Below are 17,726 nucleotides of genomic sequence, written 5' to 3'. Positions count from 1 at the left end.
CGTGTTATTTATTTTGTTTGTAACGCTTACATTCAAGTGATTATAGTTTAATTGTTATGGACTTCCATTTCTTGTAATAGCTAATTTTGCCAAGAATTCTTCATAAATTTTGGTTTCGGAAATTTTCTGAAGTTGGCTAGAAAGATTTCCGAATTTGATGGAAATTTGTCGAAGTTTGACATAAATATTTTTGAGTTTGACTATAATTTTCGAAACTTCGACAGAAAAATTTCAGAGTTCAACGGTAATTTTCCGAAGTTCGACAGAAAAGTTTCCGAGTTCGGAAAGATACACTGAAGAAGTTTGGAGGTACAATCGACCATAACGTCGTTTAAAAAATACTCAAGATGAGAGCAGTAATACGAAGAATTCAAATGATATGTCGACGTCTAGCTACTAACCAGCCAAATTTACTATTGCCGCTGCTTTAATGTGAGGGGCCCTACGTCAGTAGCGTCTAAGTTAGCTAGTGTAAGCATTTTAAATGGTCACATTTAGTGCATGTCAAAATTGGATTACAAGGTGGTGTAAAAGACCAAATGCAGTAAAAAAAGAAGTGGAGTCGAACGTTATTATAACTTGATAATTGATGTCACGTTTTCGAGCCAAAGTAAACTATATTTTTCTTTCATAAATTAGTCTATCATTGGAAGCTGTTCGGATAAGACACACTGCTAATAAAGTAAAATTTATTTAAGCGCAATATTGGATCGATATTTTCTGCCCGTCTGCGTCTCTCATGTCTTAAGATTAAAAATTAAGATGTAAAATATTTGCTAATATAACATTAGTTTTTTGAACGAATATATCATTGTCAGAGCTTCAAACAATGCTCCCTCTTGGTGGACTTTCACAAAAAAGAACAGCCGACTAGCTGCAACTACTATCAACAATTTTTCCCCTGCTCTCCATCTGTGCCAAAATCTAAACGCAAATTCCATGAACAAAACTTCTTCCCTAGAACAGTTCGCCTGCTTCTCGGTTGACTACAATCCTAGCCTTCAAGTCCAATGTAAATAAGTTCGTGTTTAAGCGTCTACCTTAATAATTAAATCTTAGCAAGCTTACATTAACGATTAACTTCATTACCGATTACTACACTACTACCTAATTACCGATTACTACACCACATACCACATTATCGATTACTACACTACACCTACCTACCGATTACTATACTACCACCTAATTACCGATTACTATACTACCACCTAATTACCGATTACTACACCACATACCTAATTACCGATTAATACACTACCACCTAATTACCAATTACTACAATACCACCTAATTATTGATTACTACACTACCACCTCATTATTTATGGCTACATTACCATCCAATTACCGATTAATACACTCCCACCTAATTACCGATTAATACACTCCCAACTTATTAATGATTACTAAACTACCACCTAATTACCGAGTAATACACTATCACCTAATTACCGATTACTACACTTCCACCTAATTACCGATTAATACACTACCACCTAATTACCGATTACTACACTACCACCTAATTACTGATTAATACACTACCATCTAATTACCGATTAATACACTACCACCTAATTAACGATTACTACACTACAACCTTATTACCGATTAATACGCTACCACCAAATGAACGATTACTACACAACCACCTAATTACCAATTAATACACTACCACCTTATTACCGATTAATACACTACCACCTAATTAATGATTAGTACACTACCATCTAATTACCGATTACTACACTAATAACTAATTAACGGTTACTACGCTACAACCTTACATTAATTTGCCCTTATCCTTGCGTGGCCTGCGGGCCTTGATAAGTGCTGGTCCTCTTGTAAAAACAAAATAGGTGTGATTTTTGGCATGGTTAGCCCGGAAATGTAATAAGAATTACTTATATCTTTTTAAATCCTTATTTCGTAAGAGTGAAGATGAAAATACTAGAATACCAATAATATATAATAATGTATAATCCTCATGAAATAAAAAAATCATATTTTGTTTTCTTTTATTTTTCCTTAGTTTGTTTGTGTTGCTATAAGCCTGGGGAGACGTATAGCAACACCATCAATCTAATTATCCATCTGATCTTGTTGGCGGTTGTAGCGACGTTAGGTACGCTCTGTTTTGCGTGATTAGTGCGAAAATTAAACCGGAGGAGTATATCAAACCGCATCAAAGAAAAGTTGTTGCTTCCTGCTGAGTAATCTACGAGAAGTCGAACACTCTCCGTTTCACAATCAAATTAAGTTAGTATCTAAATATTAATGTACTTATCCGTACGTCCTGTGACACTGAAAAAAAAATAATTATATCATCGCAAGTATTAATTAATGAGAAACGAATTACCTCCCGTTTATAGTCGCTCTTTGTCAGTTAAAAATTATTAAAATCCTTTCGTCTCCAAAAATTTTAAAAAAAAATTATTTATATATTAATTTTTTTTTTTGATGAGCAGTTAATTCTTATTAGGAAATTTAGCTGATTTTTACATCGCAAATCTATTGCTTCAGTCACGTAAAATCTGCATACTTTTAGTCAACCAATCACATGTTTGTATTTGAAAAGGTTAACCCAAACTGCGCGCCTCTTCTAGTTCGTCTCCTTGAGACTATTATTTTAAGCTTAAATGATGAGGATCTATAATAATTATTAACGTAACTCTTAGACTTTTAGGTCTGAATTATAAACCTGTTATAAACGACCTTTACTTCCATGAACATTAATTAGGAACTTCTGTAATATCGTCTTATTGCGAGAATTGAATCTTTTTCATCAGAAGGCATCATATAGACCCCTTCAAACGGGTGTAAACTAAGATCTTCGACGACAGATGAACCTGCTTCCAGTTCCTGTTGAAGACTATCACCTTTCGGGGTTGGTAACAGCTCTTTCAGAAGCAAAACGGCATTCCTTTTTGCAACCGAAGATCAAAAAAAAAAATGTGTATTGAGTTTTAAGGTAGGCCTTTGTTGCGTTTGTCTACTTTTGCCGTTTTCATGAAGCAAAAAGGCAATGTGAGATAAAATACCTCACATTGTTTTTTTTTCCACATAGGATTTTAATTGTGTATCGATCAACTGTAAACAGTTTTTACATTTTTCCCTTTTTTTATTATTGTATTTTAGGTACGTAATCCATCGTTTGAAGACTGCTTTTCTAATGGTGCTAATGGTAGGTGATCTGTAAGCCGATTGCAAGAATAAGAAGGTTTGATTAAATATTTTCAGTTTTTTAATGTTTACCTTACATCATTTTATTTATTTTGTTTCGTGGTTCCTATCGCTTTTATTGTACACACGTATATATAAATAATTATATGTGTATATATATATATATATATATATATATATATATATATGTATAAATAATTATATATATATATATATAATTATCATATATATGTATATATATATAAATAATTATATATATATAATTATCATATATATATATAAATAATTATATATATATAATTATCATATATATGTATATATATAAATAATTATCAGATATAAATAATTATCAGATATATATATATATATATATGTATGTATGTATATATATATGATCCAATAAAAGAGCCAACCTCTCCCCCCTTTTTGTCTGATACAGGGGTCTCCTTGAATTTGGATTCCACTGAAACATGTACGCACATATATCAATAATCAATATTATTTGCATAATATAATGACTATATATATATATATATATATATATTTCCAATTGTTTTCCCCCGTTTAAATTATCCAAATAAACAATTGTTAATACTTTCTGCACTTTTTTACATCGTTCATTTCCGTATTACGTTTAAGTTATTTTAACGCAATTTTCTAACATATAAATCTACTTTAACCCGTTGACAACCATAAGAGCATTTTACAACGGCGATTTACCCACCTTCATTTTTTTTTCAATTTATTCCCCATACACCTTTCGTAAAAAAAAACATTTATACATTTCTTCTACTAAACCTGTCAAGATTGAATAAGCTTAGTCAAACAACATGGCTCCCATAATGTTTACATGTTGTGCACTCGACAGATTTATGTAAGGAGAATTTAATTTATATGCATTTGAATGCATCTGTCAATTCATATAAAAATAACATAAAACCTAATATCAATTCGTCCAACATTTTAGCATGCCTTGCATTTTAGATCTGTCAAATATTAAAAAACAAGTGGCTTAGAAAATATTGTTAAATAAGATTTTTTCATATTATGAGGTTTCTTTGGAATACTGTACTCATCTTAAGTATTATTTTCACACCATTCCTATCAATGTAGCCTCAAACCTTCTTCAGGTGTATCTTGTCAAACTTGGAAATCTTTTTGTTGAACTTGGAAATCTGCATGGTAGTCCCAAAAATCCAAATAATATGAATTAGTTGATAATAGTTGTTATCCATGTAACATTATTAAAAGTAATATGTGTATTAAAACTCAGAACTATGGCAGACCCATTTAAGATCAAAATAAAATAAAAAAAACAAGAGAAAAAAAATATTTTGAATTGAAGTAGCAAATCAGAAATATGCATTTAGTCCATAATGTCAATCGTCATGGTTGTGACATGCACCCTGGGTCGGTTATGTTGCCTCTTTCAAATTCAACATGTCCTGAACACTGGCTAAACAGGCACATAAATAAATAACCCTGAAAATGTGTTGTTTTTAATGGCCTTACAAATAAATAATATACGCGACAATAAAACGTATTGTTTTACTGTGTACGTTTTCAGCGTCCCAATTGTTCTTTTTTCGTGTTTAAATTAAAAGATATATCAAAATTTGAATTCAACTTTTAGTATTATGGTATCTGCTCAGTGCACGTGTACCTATAAGTATGGCAAACTACTTATAATTCAACGGATGTAAGTTTTTTTTAAATAAACAATTATAAACAGAACGACTCATAGAAATTTATCTATATTCTTTTTTCATTTTAATATACTTTCATTGCGTCACAAGTGTTTCGTTCATACATTAAGTCCATAGCTCATATAACATATTGAACCAACGAGTCAAGGTAGTCTAATATATATATATATATATATATATATATATATATATATATATATATATATATATATATATATATATATATTCCCCAAAATCAAGGCAACAAAATATAAAATGAGAAATTATTATTGTGCATTTTCTTATACGTTATAATGGTTTAATAACTGTTCGGACAATTGAAAACATTATATAATTTAAAAATATTCCTAAACAGCTACTCCTCAGACAGCAAAATACTCAACTTATACATTTAGAATACCTTCATCATCTCTATCTTTAGAGAACCAGCAGTTACAGATACCTGCACAATATCTCATTTTTTTTATTTTGCTTTTTTATTTTTCGATAACCTTCGTATTTAGTAATAACCCTATTTCTGTGTTTTTACTTTTTAAATGATATTTCGACCAATTACCTATTTTAATATTATTTAAATCTTTTTTAAGTATTGTTTACTTTAAAAATTATTTTCTTCGCCAAATTATTAAATTGATTTATTTCCAAATACCAATCCACCCTAAGGCTTTTGCCAGGGTATGGCACGATTGTCTTCTAAGGAAAATTAGATCATATGGAATCACTGGAACAATTCATAATGTAATTAGAAAAAAAACCAGAAGATCATGAATTTAAACAATGGTGAATGCTCTGACGAACTGCAAGCACTTGTGCCTCCCCGACAAACCCGACAAGCTACTAAGTCTCATCCCTTTACAGTAGAGATCCCTAGGTGCAAGAAAGCCTTTTACTCCAATAGTTTCTTCCCCAGAACTGCGGGTCTTTGGAACTCCCTTCCGGGATTCTGCTTTCCCAACTGCAATGATATGCAGAAGTTCAAGTGTAATGTTAACAAACATCTTTCTACTCATCTCCCTTCATAATGACCCCGCTAATTAATTCCCTAATAGTAGCCCCCTGCTTCAAAGTGGCACTGTGCCTTGTTTGGGGTGAAAATTGAATTAAAAAAAATACTAATCCACCCCTTAAAATTCTAGTTCATACTTATATGTTTTATTATGTCTTCCACAATCTCCGATAGTTTTGTATAAACATTTTTACATTATACGATATATACTATTATTAATTAATACTTAACATTTAATTTCCTAAGAAGGAACTTGAATTAAAAGGTTAATTTAAATATGATTTATTAAAATTGATTTTAATCCCATACTGATTATTCCAATAATTTTAATTCTAAATTTATCTTTTCAATTATTATCATCATTTTAATATTTTCTTTAAATTTATTATCTTTCCTTTTTCTCATCATCCGTAAAATTCTAATGTTCAAAGGGAGATAACTCTATTTAATCAATTTTTACCAATTTATCAATGTATCGAAATTCAATACAGGAATATTTTGATATTAAACTTTTAGTATTTATTAATCACTTTGTTTAATTCTAAACTTATATTTCAAACATTATCTTCTTTATAACAATCTCAACCTTTGACTCAAGAATGGTAATATGTGTTGCTGTCCTTCAATTTCTTGTTCTCTGTCAGTGGAGGAGAAGTCCTTCACGACGGAGACAATTTTTATTTTTGTTCCTTTTCTTCACATTAAAAAAAAACGACCCTGGTGTCTAACTCTTTCCCGTGGGGAGACATTATAAATAGGAACAATCTTGGTTCATTTTCTCAGTTTTCTTCAATTTTGTATTTTGATTAAATTTATTTTAATTTTTTTCTTAATTTTTGTATTATTTTATTATCCATAACTATTATAATAAAATGACATTACTTCTATTTAGGCGTGTCAGAAATTTCGTGAAAAATAGTGAATAATTCCACCCCGTCTTTCCAAGCTTATAACTACTCGAAAAATGTAATTCAAGCCCTAATTTTTTTTTCAATTAAAGGAGCAAGGACCAAGGTTTCATTTAAAAACAAACAAAAAAAACAAACAACGTGTTTTTTTTTAAAAGGTTTTAAACTTGGTGCGTAAATTAATTATTTACTTTTTAATAGACATTTCAAAATGGGAATCGTGAATTATTCGACCCCTGTCTTTACAAGCTTATGACTACTCGAAAAATGTAATTTAAGCCCTATTTTTTTCAATTAAAGGAGAAAGGAACAATGTTTCATTAAAAAAAACAAAAGAAAAAACAAATAACGTGGTTTAAAAAAAAAGGTTTTAACTTCGAACTTTACAGGTAAATTTCTAAAAAACACTACTTTTTTTTTAAAATTTGAATATATTATTTATTGACCTTTTCTCTTCAATTTGTGATATATAAAACTTTAGTGAGTAAATGAATTATTTACTTTTTAATAGACACTTGAAAATGGGGGGGCGTGAATTAAAAAAACGTTTGTCTAAAACATTATATTCGGTTTATTGGAAAGAGCATAAAATTTAACATTGACCCTAAATATCGTAAAAATAAAATCAATAGAAAAATTTGATAGATTTTTAAAGTTTAAAAATTGAAAAATATTTAGTTCGTAAAATTCATTACTGTTTTTTAAAAAAATAAAAAAAAATATTTCTATTACTTTTAAAACAACTTTAATAGTTTATTTTGGAAGTATAATCCATAAAGAAAATAAACAAATCAATTTTAAAAGAGAAATTACTTCTATTTCTTCTATTTAGGTTATAATCATTTTAGTTTAGTTGATGATCCAAAAAAAAATATTTATTGCACCATTTGAAAATCTTAGTATCAAATTTAAGCTTTTATTTTTGCACATTTTACTCTTAACATCTTCAGTAATTTTTCTTTCTCAAATTTATTTTAATCAGGTTTTAGATTAGGATAACACGAATTTATTTCTATGATGACAGCTTTGAATGACATCTGACCTTTTGTTTAAAATTCCTTCCTTAAACATAGATAGCATCTTTTTTATTTACTCGATTAATACTTTCTAGCTTTATATAATACTAGTGGGAGTACGCTGCGTTGCCCGGGTGTTTCGAGGTGTGTGTGGTTTTGGGTAAATCAAAACAAAAGAATAAGCGACGATGCCCAGAATTTTTGTGTCGGGATGGGTTAAAAATATTTTGGTAGGTAAGTAGGCAGGATCGAACACGAAGTCTTGAGGCGAAATTGGAAAATAAAATGTGAAAGGTTAACCGCTAGGCCAGCAAGAAATAGTAACGGAAACGTGTTTGAATTTATTTAAGTATTAAGAATTGGTAGGTGCCCGTACTTAATTACTTAATGAGGTCAAACTTTCACTGCGGGGCAGTTTTTCTATTTACTGCGGGACAGTGTTTTGTTTTTTTTGTTTTTGTTTCCTCATGATGCTGGGGGAACCAGCTCCCCATAAAAAGGGGATTGTCCAAATTGAATAGCAATTGTCTGATATAAGGAGAAACTCCGCATTGATCAAACCTAGTTGCTTTTGGACGTTCCCGGCGATCACGCCAGGAACGATTAGATAAACTTTGTTTCGATTTTATACCAAAAAGCCGGATCAACACGCAGCGATCCAAAAATTTGGAATATTTGGCTTTTCAAAGTCGGCCACATTAAATAGACAGGCGGCACCCGTTGTTAATTCGTAGATATCATGATTTAGATATGATATAAAAAGTTTTAAGAAGGAGCGAGCTGACCGATCGCTTCCCGGAAAAGCCTTTTGCGGACATACACAAAAAACAAACATACACACACATACATACACACACGCACACACATTTTCGCTTTTATATTTATAGATTGACTATTTTAATTCGAAACATTTTTTCTCACGCTCCCTTATGTACTTAATGCAGTTGTCTTCCTCTTATGTTCAATCATCCTTATTCGTAACAATGAGTCAAACGAGCTGGAACAAAGGAAGCAAGAAATGGATCAGCCTTTTCTAAATAACACTTCTGATACTATACTTTATTTTTCTTCGGTTAGTGAACGGGAAAATCCTTCTAGACTGAGGCAATTTTCATCTTTGGGTATCATGGCATAATCTCTGAGAATGTTACTTATGCAGAATACGGACTGTGCTGAAATAATAGCGTCGTTATTTAAAAAGCCATTCTTAATATAAGGAGGGGAGGGCGTTTGTAGTTTAACCTAACAATTTTATAATGGATGGTATTTGCTACCGAAACATTAGCAAACATTTCCTTGAAGCGAGTGACGAACAGAAAATATTGTTGTTTGGAATAAAAAAAAAATTACCTTGTAGATTTGTATATAATCGTGTTTATCTGCTATTTCATACCTGTTAATTTTAAAAGATGCATTATGGTTTCGATCCCTAAAAGAAATCGAGTTTCCTTTAAGTATATCTTTTTACTACTATTTACCTCAACTTCACATTTGTATACTATTTCAGAAATTAAGCAATTGCTCTCCAATGGACATTCGTTGAGTATTCTTCAGTTACATTTGTCTCTCTAATTTAGTTCACCTGATTCAATCCTATTATTATTATTATTATTATTATTATTATTATTATTATTATTAATAATAATAATATTATTATTCACTATTTTGTTTACTTTCCCATTATTAGAACCTATTATAGTATTGCCTAGATTGGCAGCGATTGAGAATTAAAGTTTAACTATGTTTTTTTTTAATTGTTTTACTTAATTAACTATCTGGGAGAAGTTCTTATCAATTATTTTATAAAACTCTTTTTATTTTGTATATGTTCATTTAAAGGAGGAGTAAACCAAACGTTTTTGCGTCTATTTCTCTGATTCTTTATATTATTATTATTATTATTATTATTATTATTATTATTATTATTATTATTATTATTATTATTATTATTATTGTTATTATTATTAATATTATTATTATTTTTATTATTATTAATATCATTATTATTATCATTATTATTATTATTATTATTATTATATGCTTATTCATTTTTTTAATTTCATTCGGTTTCTTCTTATTAGTTTGTATCTATTTTTATTCTTTACATTTCTTCTTTCTTTCATTGCAATGTTATATGAAATCGTGTAGTTTCTTCTGCTACTCACCTCCTTTATATATTTGATTTTCTTGATAGCCTGATCTAATTCAATCTTCATTATAATAATTCTTATTCTTATCGATTATATTCCCATTTTGTAATAATTTAGATATTCTTTTTGATATACTGGGGATAATAGCTTTGTTCATACGCTTAAGATGGTTAGATTTATTATATATATATATATACATACATATATATATATATATATATATATATATATATATATATATATATATATATAGAATGTTGTGTTTGAATTCTTAATCCGGGGGGATGTGATGTGTCTCGTGTGTTAGGTATAAGTTTGTGTTAAGTTCAAGCTTTCATGCCTTCTCGCTAACACCGCTGGCTAACCTCGCGATGAAAAGGGAGCAGCTATGCATGTTTTCCCTGCCAGTACATAGCCTCTCCATTATAACGACTCTTACAGTGCCTCCACGTTTGCCACACACGGTAATTGGGTGTCGTGCGGTCCCAGGCTAAACCTGTAGGAGATCTCGGAGTAGTAGAGGACCCCAGAGGTAGTGCGTTATGGCCCACCGATGTGTGGACACACCCTGGCACACTACCAACCCCACCCCACTGTCTTGTGGGTGTCCCCAAATCAAACACCACTGCATTGCGGGCCTTATTACAGCAAAGGGCAAAGTGATGGGGACTCTGACTTCAAATCCTACTGCTGTCTTGCAGTTATCCTTATCCAGAAAGAAAAGGCGTAGTAGCGGACACAATAGGGCGACTGTCTACCTCACTGAGATTACTTTCGGCTAGAAGCTGCGGCCCCTTCTGCTGCCAGTCATTGCGGGTTCGCTTCACTGGAAATGAGCATTGGAGGTTCAGAGGGTGTTTATTTGATGAACAACACCTAAACTGCGCAAGCACGTTAGGAGCCAAAGTCGAAAGTCCTGTCTCGAAGGATAAAGCACTGAGGCCCCGACTAGTCATTGTCAAGGCTGACGAACTGCATGATGATGATGATGATGATGATGATAGTGTTTGGTTCGGTTTGGGATACGGTTCATAAGTATGATCGTTGAGATACAGAGCTATATCTAAAAAAATCACTATTTTACAATTGCAGTCTAGTTTTATTTCTAACTTAAGTTCATTAAAATATAGTTTAATTTCCTTTCTAGTTTTTTTCTATAATTCGATCGCTCGAATTAACTCTAATTAATGCATCATCTCTATAAAGCGCTATATTTAAGCCCAGTATTTTTTATACATCTCTATAAAGCCCTATATTTAAGCCCAGTATTTTTTATACATCTCTTTTAGTATGTACAGGCCTAACAGGTCAGTCTTGATATTTGTGAAAATATATGCATGCTTGATTATGAAAACTGATAATTTATTATATAATGTTATAAATTGGATTTTTAAAAAACTCCTTAATGCTGCAATGGTTTAAGTTATAAATTTATTATACTTTTTACTAGAATATTGTGTCCTTATCTTTTCCAGTTTTAACAACTAGCCCTTTATTTTTCCAGGTTTAAGCTTAACTATATTACTTTTCATGCTCGCATTTTTCTCTTATAATCCATGATTTTTCCAGATTTCCAGTAAATTCACTCCTTCTTTGTTTATATTCAGTCATAATTTTTGCCGCCATAAACATAGCATTCACATCTGTAATAACAATGTACGGCATTCGTCTGATTCCAATAAGATATCCAATTATCTCCCTTTCATTCTTTCTGTTTCACTTGTTACTTCTCTTTTCGCGAGAGCGGTGAATTAGTAGCAACAGTAGTCGGTGAAGACACGTACTTTCTATGGAAACAAGTCATAAAGAACGTCGCTCACCTCTTTATGTTTTTTAACAATTTTGAACAGAAGTAAATTCACCATAACTTCTGTTTTACTGAAAGAAAATTAAAAAAAACAAAATTCACAATATAGCTGAGAAAGTGATCAATAAACTGCAATAATTGTTTTAAATTTGGTCGAAAATTGAGTGAGCGGTGAAGCTTTAAAGCAGTTCAAAACGACTAAAACTACAACTGAACCATATATTCAAACACGTCAGTGTTTGAATTATATATATATATATATATATATATATATTATATATAATGAATAAATGACAAAAGACTATGTTACAAAGTTCATGATGTTGACCATCTTATAATTTATTCCTTTAATTCAGTTGACTTTTACAATTCTTGACAGTATCTATTTCGTAGGGCAAAATCAATCAATTAATTATTATATCAATTAGTGAATCTATTTTGCCCTTAACTCATCAGAAGAAATAGCCACAATCAATCCGTCAAAAGGAAATAAAGTGCGTTTTGACATGATGAGTAAAGGCCAAGATAGATTCACTAATTCCACAGCAATATATATATATATAATAATATATATATATATATATATATATATATATATATACATATATATATATATATATATATATATATATATATATATATTGTTCAGGAGGAAACATTAACTACTGTAAAAAGTTTTCTTCGCTTAATTGATCGCATGGACGTTTCTTAAGGAGAAATAACTTCGTCCTCTATTTTTAAAACTAATTCTGTTTTTTGTTTGTTTTTTTTTTTAGAATTCCTTCTTATCTTAGTGTCTACCTTGATACGATAACATTTACAAAAAAACAAAAAAAAAACAAATAAACTAAACAAACGTGTAGACATAGATGAACACCGTGCATTCCTAACATTCCTTAAAGTGTGGTTAATACGCAGAGCCGTTTTCTCTCTCTCTCTCTCTCTCTCTCTCTCTCTCTCTCTCTCTCTCTCTTCTTTCTTTTACCACTCATCAGTTAAGGCTCTTGTAACTGATATCGACCCGGACGCCCTTGATTGATCACCGACACAAGAAAAAAAAATCGATCAGAGTCTACCAATTATCGATATCAGATCATACATCAAGAAGCTGCAATTGACGATGCTCATTTTCTCTTATCTTTATCGCTTTTCGTTTTGATCCTTATTTTTTGTTTTCTTGCGATGCGGAAAATAATGATGTTTTTCTATCTTTCCTTTCTTTTTTTTTTTTAAATTGACCTGCAGGTTAATCTCGCGAGCTCGTCTTGCGTATGTACGATGTACAAGTCAGTTCCGCCTCCACTCACTTCTACCTGGCCCACGAGCCATCAGAAAAGTACAGTAAAAGACAATATCTTCTATTTTGCAACCATTCCACATTGCTGCCACATCCATTTGGAGATCGGCTACCTGATTTTCGGTTCTACGCAGACTAGGAAAATCTGAACGCCCAACTTTATCGAAATACTATAGATAGCCTTATTACTAGTAATAGTATCTTTCGAATCTCTAAAAAATCCTTTAAGTTACAACTATTATATATTTTCGAGGGTGTTGAAAACGAAAATAACGTTTAAGTATCAAGAAAAATGAGTAATTTCCAAGATATATAGAAATTATAGATCCTAAAAGTGGGGGATCATTTTTCCATATAAATTTAACGTAAAATGAACACCCACTTTATAGCCACCTTTTTTGAGAATGGGGGGAGGGTCATGTATCATTTCTTTACGGGTGGTGTTCATTTGGCAGTTGTAACGTTTGTAACTTTTTATCTTTGTTTATGCACTCCATATCGTGAGTTCAATAGCTGATGGGCCTATTTTCCGATACTAAAAACGATTCTTTTATTTTTGTCATTGTTATTTGTTTTTTTAATTTTTTATCTTGTGTTAAAAACTTAGTTTGCCATTGCTGAATTATTATTAGTTTTAAACGAAAATCATTGCATTACGCTCCAAGATTGTAGATTTCGTGTTTGAGATAATGCACGGAATGCTGTTCGTTCATCCGAGCTGGTACATCGATCACAGATTTCTTCCTCTTTCATAGAGTCAAAAACGAGTTTTCTTCCTGTTGTATTGTCGGGTTTATATAACTGTATATGTATTTTTAGTGTATGTAAGGTATACGTCTGTCAATACTCGATGCTCATGTATCGTCTAGTGGTTATAATTATACGGACATTCACTTTTCTTTGTATATAAGTTGTCAATATGTGGCGATTGATTACATGTAAATATAAAAATATTTCTATGTGTGAGTGGGCGTTTTTACATATTCACGACAATACCGAACAAGACAATAACGGGAAGTCTTTAACAATGACAAAAAAATATGATTGATCGCTTGACACATACTGCTAGATAATAGCGGAGATAAAAGTTCTTGTTATCTGTCTATCTATGTATATATCTATCTATCTTGAAGTTAGACAGCACTCATAATTATCTATCTATCTATCTTGAAGTTAGACAGCGCTCACAATATGTCCATCTATCTATCTATCTATCTATCTTCAAGTTAGGACAGCGCTCACAATATGTCCATGTATCTATCTATCTATCTATCTATCAATCTATCTATCTTGAAGTTAGACAGCGCCCACAATGTATCTATCTATCTATCTCTCTACCTATCTATCTTCAAATTAAACAGCGCTCACAGTATGCCCATGTATCTATTTATTTATCTATCTATCTATTTTCAAATTAGACAGCGCTCACAATCTCTCTCTCTCTCTCTCTCTCTATATATATATATATATATATATATATATATATTCAAGTTAAACAGCGCTCACAATGTATTTGTCGATCTATCTATCTATCTATTTTAGATGGGGTCACCACTTATCAAGGCCCGAAGGTCACTCAGGGATAAGGGTAATTACGTGTACAGTAATCAGTGAGATAGTATTGTAGTAATCATTAGTATTTGGGGTTTTGATAGAGGGTCTTACTTAAGGGGGCGGTTTGTCAGGAGTTTATTTATGTTGGACTTGAAGACATCTAAGTTGTAGTCAGGTGGGAAACAGGAAAGCGGCAGAGAGTTCCATTGGCGTGCAGTTCTAAGAAAGAAGCTTTGCTCATGGAATCTACTTTTGGATTTAGGCACAGATAAAGAGTGGGGAAAATTATTGACAGTAGTTTCAGCCGGACGGGTGTTTCTCGTAAAGGATTGGCGATGGGGGGGACGAGAGCTTGTAGCTCAGACGAGCATCTGCCATGGAAATAACGATAAAACAAAGACAGGCTCGCAACGTCTCTTCTGTGGGAGAGAGGTTGGAGAGAAGAGAAAAGGGCATCCCCCACTAAACCATGAAGTCTATTTTGTACTCTGTCAAGGCAGGATAGGCTGTTTTTAGCAGCTCCTGCCCATATGTGACAGCAGTACTCCATCCTTGGACGCACTTGGCTTTTATACAGATAGAGAATTGCATCAGTAGTGAGATATCATCTGGAGCGGTAGAAAGATCCCACCATCTTTCCAGCGTCATTGGCAACAGACCTGATGTACGTGTTCCATTTCAGATAAGGAGGAAAGGTCGAACCCAGAAGTTTGTCAAACATGGAGCCTCCCCAAGACAAGAGCCAACAATTTCAGTTGATGCCAGATTGGGATCAGAGCGTTGATGATATAAGGATAGAAGCTTGGTTTTGGATGCATTAAAAATGACCAGCCACCTCTTCCCCCATTGTACCACGCGCTCAAGATATGAGGAGAGAGAATTAGAGAGAACTTTGTCATTTACGGCCTTTGATGTGTTGCCATAGATGGTCGTGTCATCAGCATCAGCATAGATGTCAACGAATGATTTAAGTATGTGTTTTGGGAGATCATTGACGTAGATCAGGAAGAGAGTTGGGCCCAGGATGGATCCCTGAGGGACTCCAGCGTTAATACTGTGGGCTTCTGATTTCTGTACATCAGCCACTACTCTTATGAGCCTATCGGAGAGAAATGATTTAATGATTGAGAAAACATTTCCAGTGATACCGTAGCTGGAAATCTTGTGAAGTAGGCCCTTATGCCATACCTTATCGAAGGCCTTTGATATGTCAAGAGCAATTGCCCTGGAAAGGAAGCCTTTGTCAAGAGATTCACTAATCCTATGAGATATAACCGTTAGCACATCTGCTGTAGATTTTGCAGAGCGGACACCATATTGCATGTCACAAGAAGTTTGTTTCTGTTGAGGTGGTTAACTACTTCTTTATTTAATATGGATTCCAACAACTTACTCATGACACACAGGAGACTTATTGGTCTGTACTGAGAGGGTGATGACTTTTCACCTGAATTCTTAAATACAGGGCATACTGATGATGTTTTCCAGGGTGTAGGGAAGCACTTCTCCTTAAGGCAACGCTTAAACAGTTTTGTAAGTATGGGGACAAGTTCTGGTTGGAGCTTTTTCAGCACTATAACTGGAATGTCGTCAGGGCCAGTTACTTTACTGGAATCAAGGTTCTTGATTAGCTTGGCGACTTCACGCACAGATATTTGTATGTTGCATAGCGTGTTGCCTGTTATAGGGGAAATACGGGGAGTTGATGGCCTTTGTCGCATAACGTAGCATTAACTGCAAAGTTCTTGGCAAATAGGCTGGTCTTGTCTGATGCTGATGAAATGACCTCAGGTACATTGACGATGGTTAGGATAGGACGCACGCTTCTGTTCAGGATCCTGTTTGCTATTTGCCAAAACTGGTGGGAACCAAACCGCTGCTCAGCTACCTTGGATTTAACGGACTGAGCATATAGCTCTCTTGCATTTTATATTACTCTTTTGCAGTGGTTGCTGGCATTCCTGAAAGCAGTTTTAGTCTTAGTATATCTATTACGTTGGTAGCTATGAAAAAAGTGATTTCTGTGCGCGATGGCAACAGCACATTCTGGGGACAACCATGGCTGGCTGTTGGGTTTTTGTTGGAATTTTTTTGATGGCATGAATCTGTCTATGCCCACAGTTAACCATTCGGTCAGGTCTGATACTATAGAGGACACGTCCTTTTTAAACATGGAATGCAGAGGTAGATCAGATATAAATGTACGGAAGCTATCCCAGTCAGCCACAGAGTATCGATATACGGTACGGTGGAGAAGTACGTCTGAAGACTTATTACATTTCATTTTTATCTTAACTGCTAGAACAGAATGGTCGGAGGATTCCAGAGAAGATAGAACGGAACATGAACATAGCTCAGGGGAAGTTGTGAGGAAAAGGTCTAGAAGGCTTGCCTATTGACCGGGTGTATCGGGCACACGGGTGGGTTCGTGAACAATCTGAGTGAAGTCATAGGCAGTGGCAAAATCATGATAGAACCTCCCCTAGTCATCTGTCTTATTTGAGTGGGTCAGCCATTCCACATCATGGACATTGAAGTCACCGCAAATGTGAATGTTAGCCGAAGGATGAGCAGAAATATATGTATATATATATATATATATATATATATATATATATATATATATATATATAATTTATAGAATATATATGGCGATTAAGCTACACTGAATATTCTGCGTTTCATCCAACTATATGATTCGTCAGGCTTATGCGCGAATTCTGTGGTTGCTTCTTGTTTTTATATATGTTGAGGATTTCTAGTTTGCCAATCAGCTTTCTAGTATCCACCGCGCCGCTTCCTATCAGCCAATGGGCATGCATTTTATCAAACAAAGGATCTGTTTTAGAACTATATATATATATTATATATATATATTTCTATTACATAAAAGTCATTTTTGTGTGTGTGTGTGTGTGTGTGTTACTTCCTCATATCTTCCGAAATGGGTGAGCCTATCTTTTGCAAATTTCACACTAATGTAATTTATATGTCTGACAGCGTTCTTAGATATGTTTTGTACAAAAATTTATCGTATAAGTATTGAAAATCGAAAAAATCCGATCCTAAAAATAGTCTCTCTTCTAGAAAAAAAATG

Source organism: Euprymna scolopes, chromosome 41 (assembly GCF_053919585.1).
Source record: "Euprymna scolopes isolate OS-2025 chromosome 41, ASM5391958v1, whole genome shotgun sequence".
Lineage (NCBI taxonomy): Eukaryota > Metazoa > Mollusca > Cephalopoda > Sepiida > Sepiolidae > Euprymna > Euprymna scolopes.
This window is presented reverse-complemented; position numbering follows the sequence as displayed.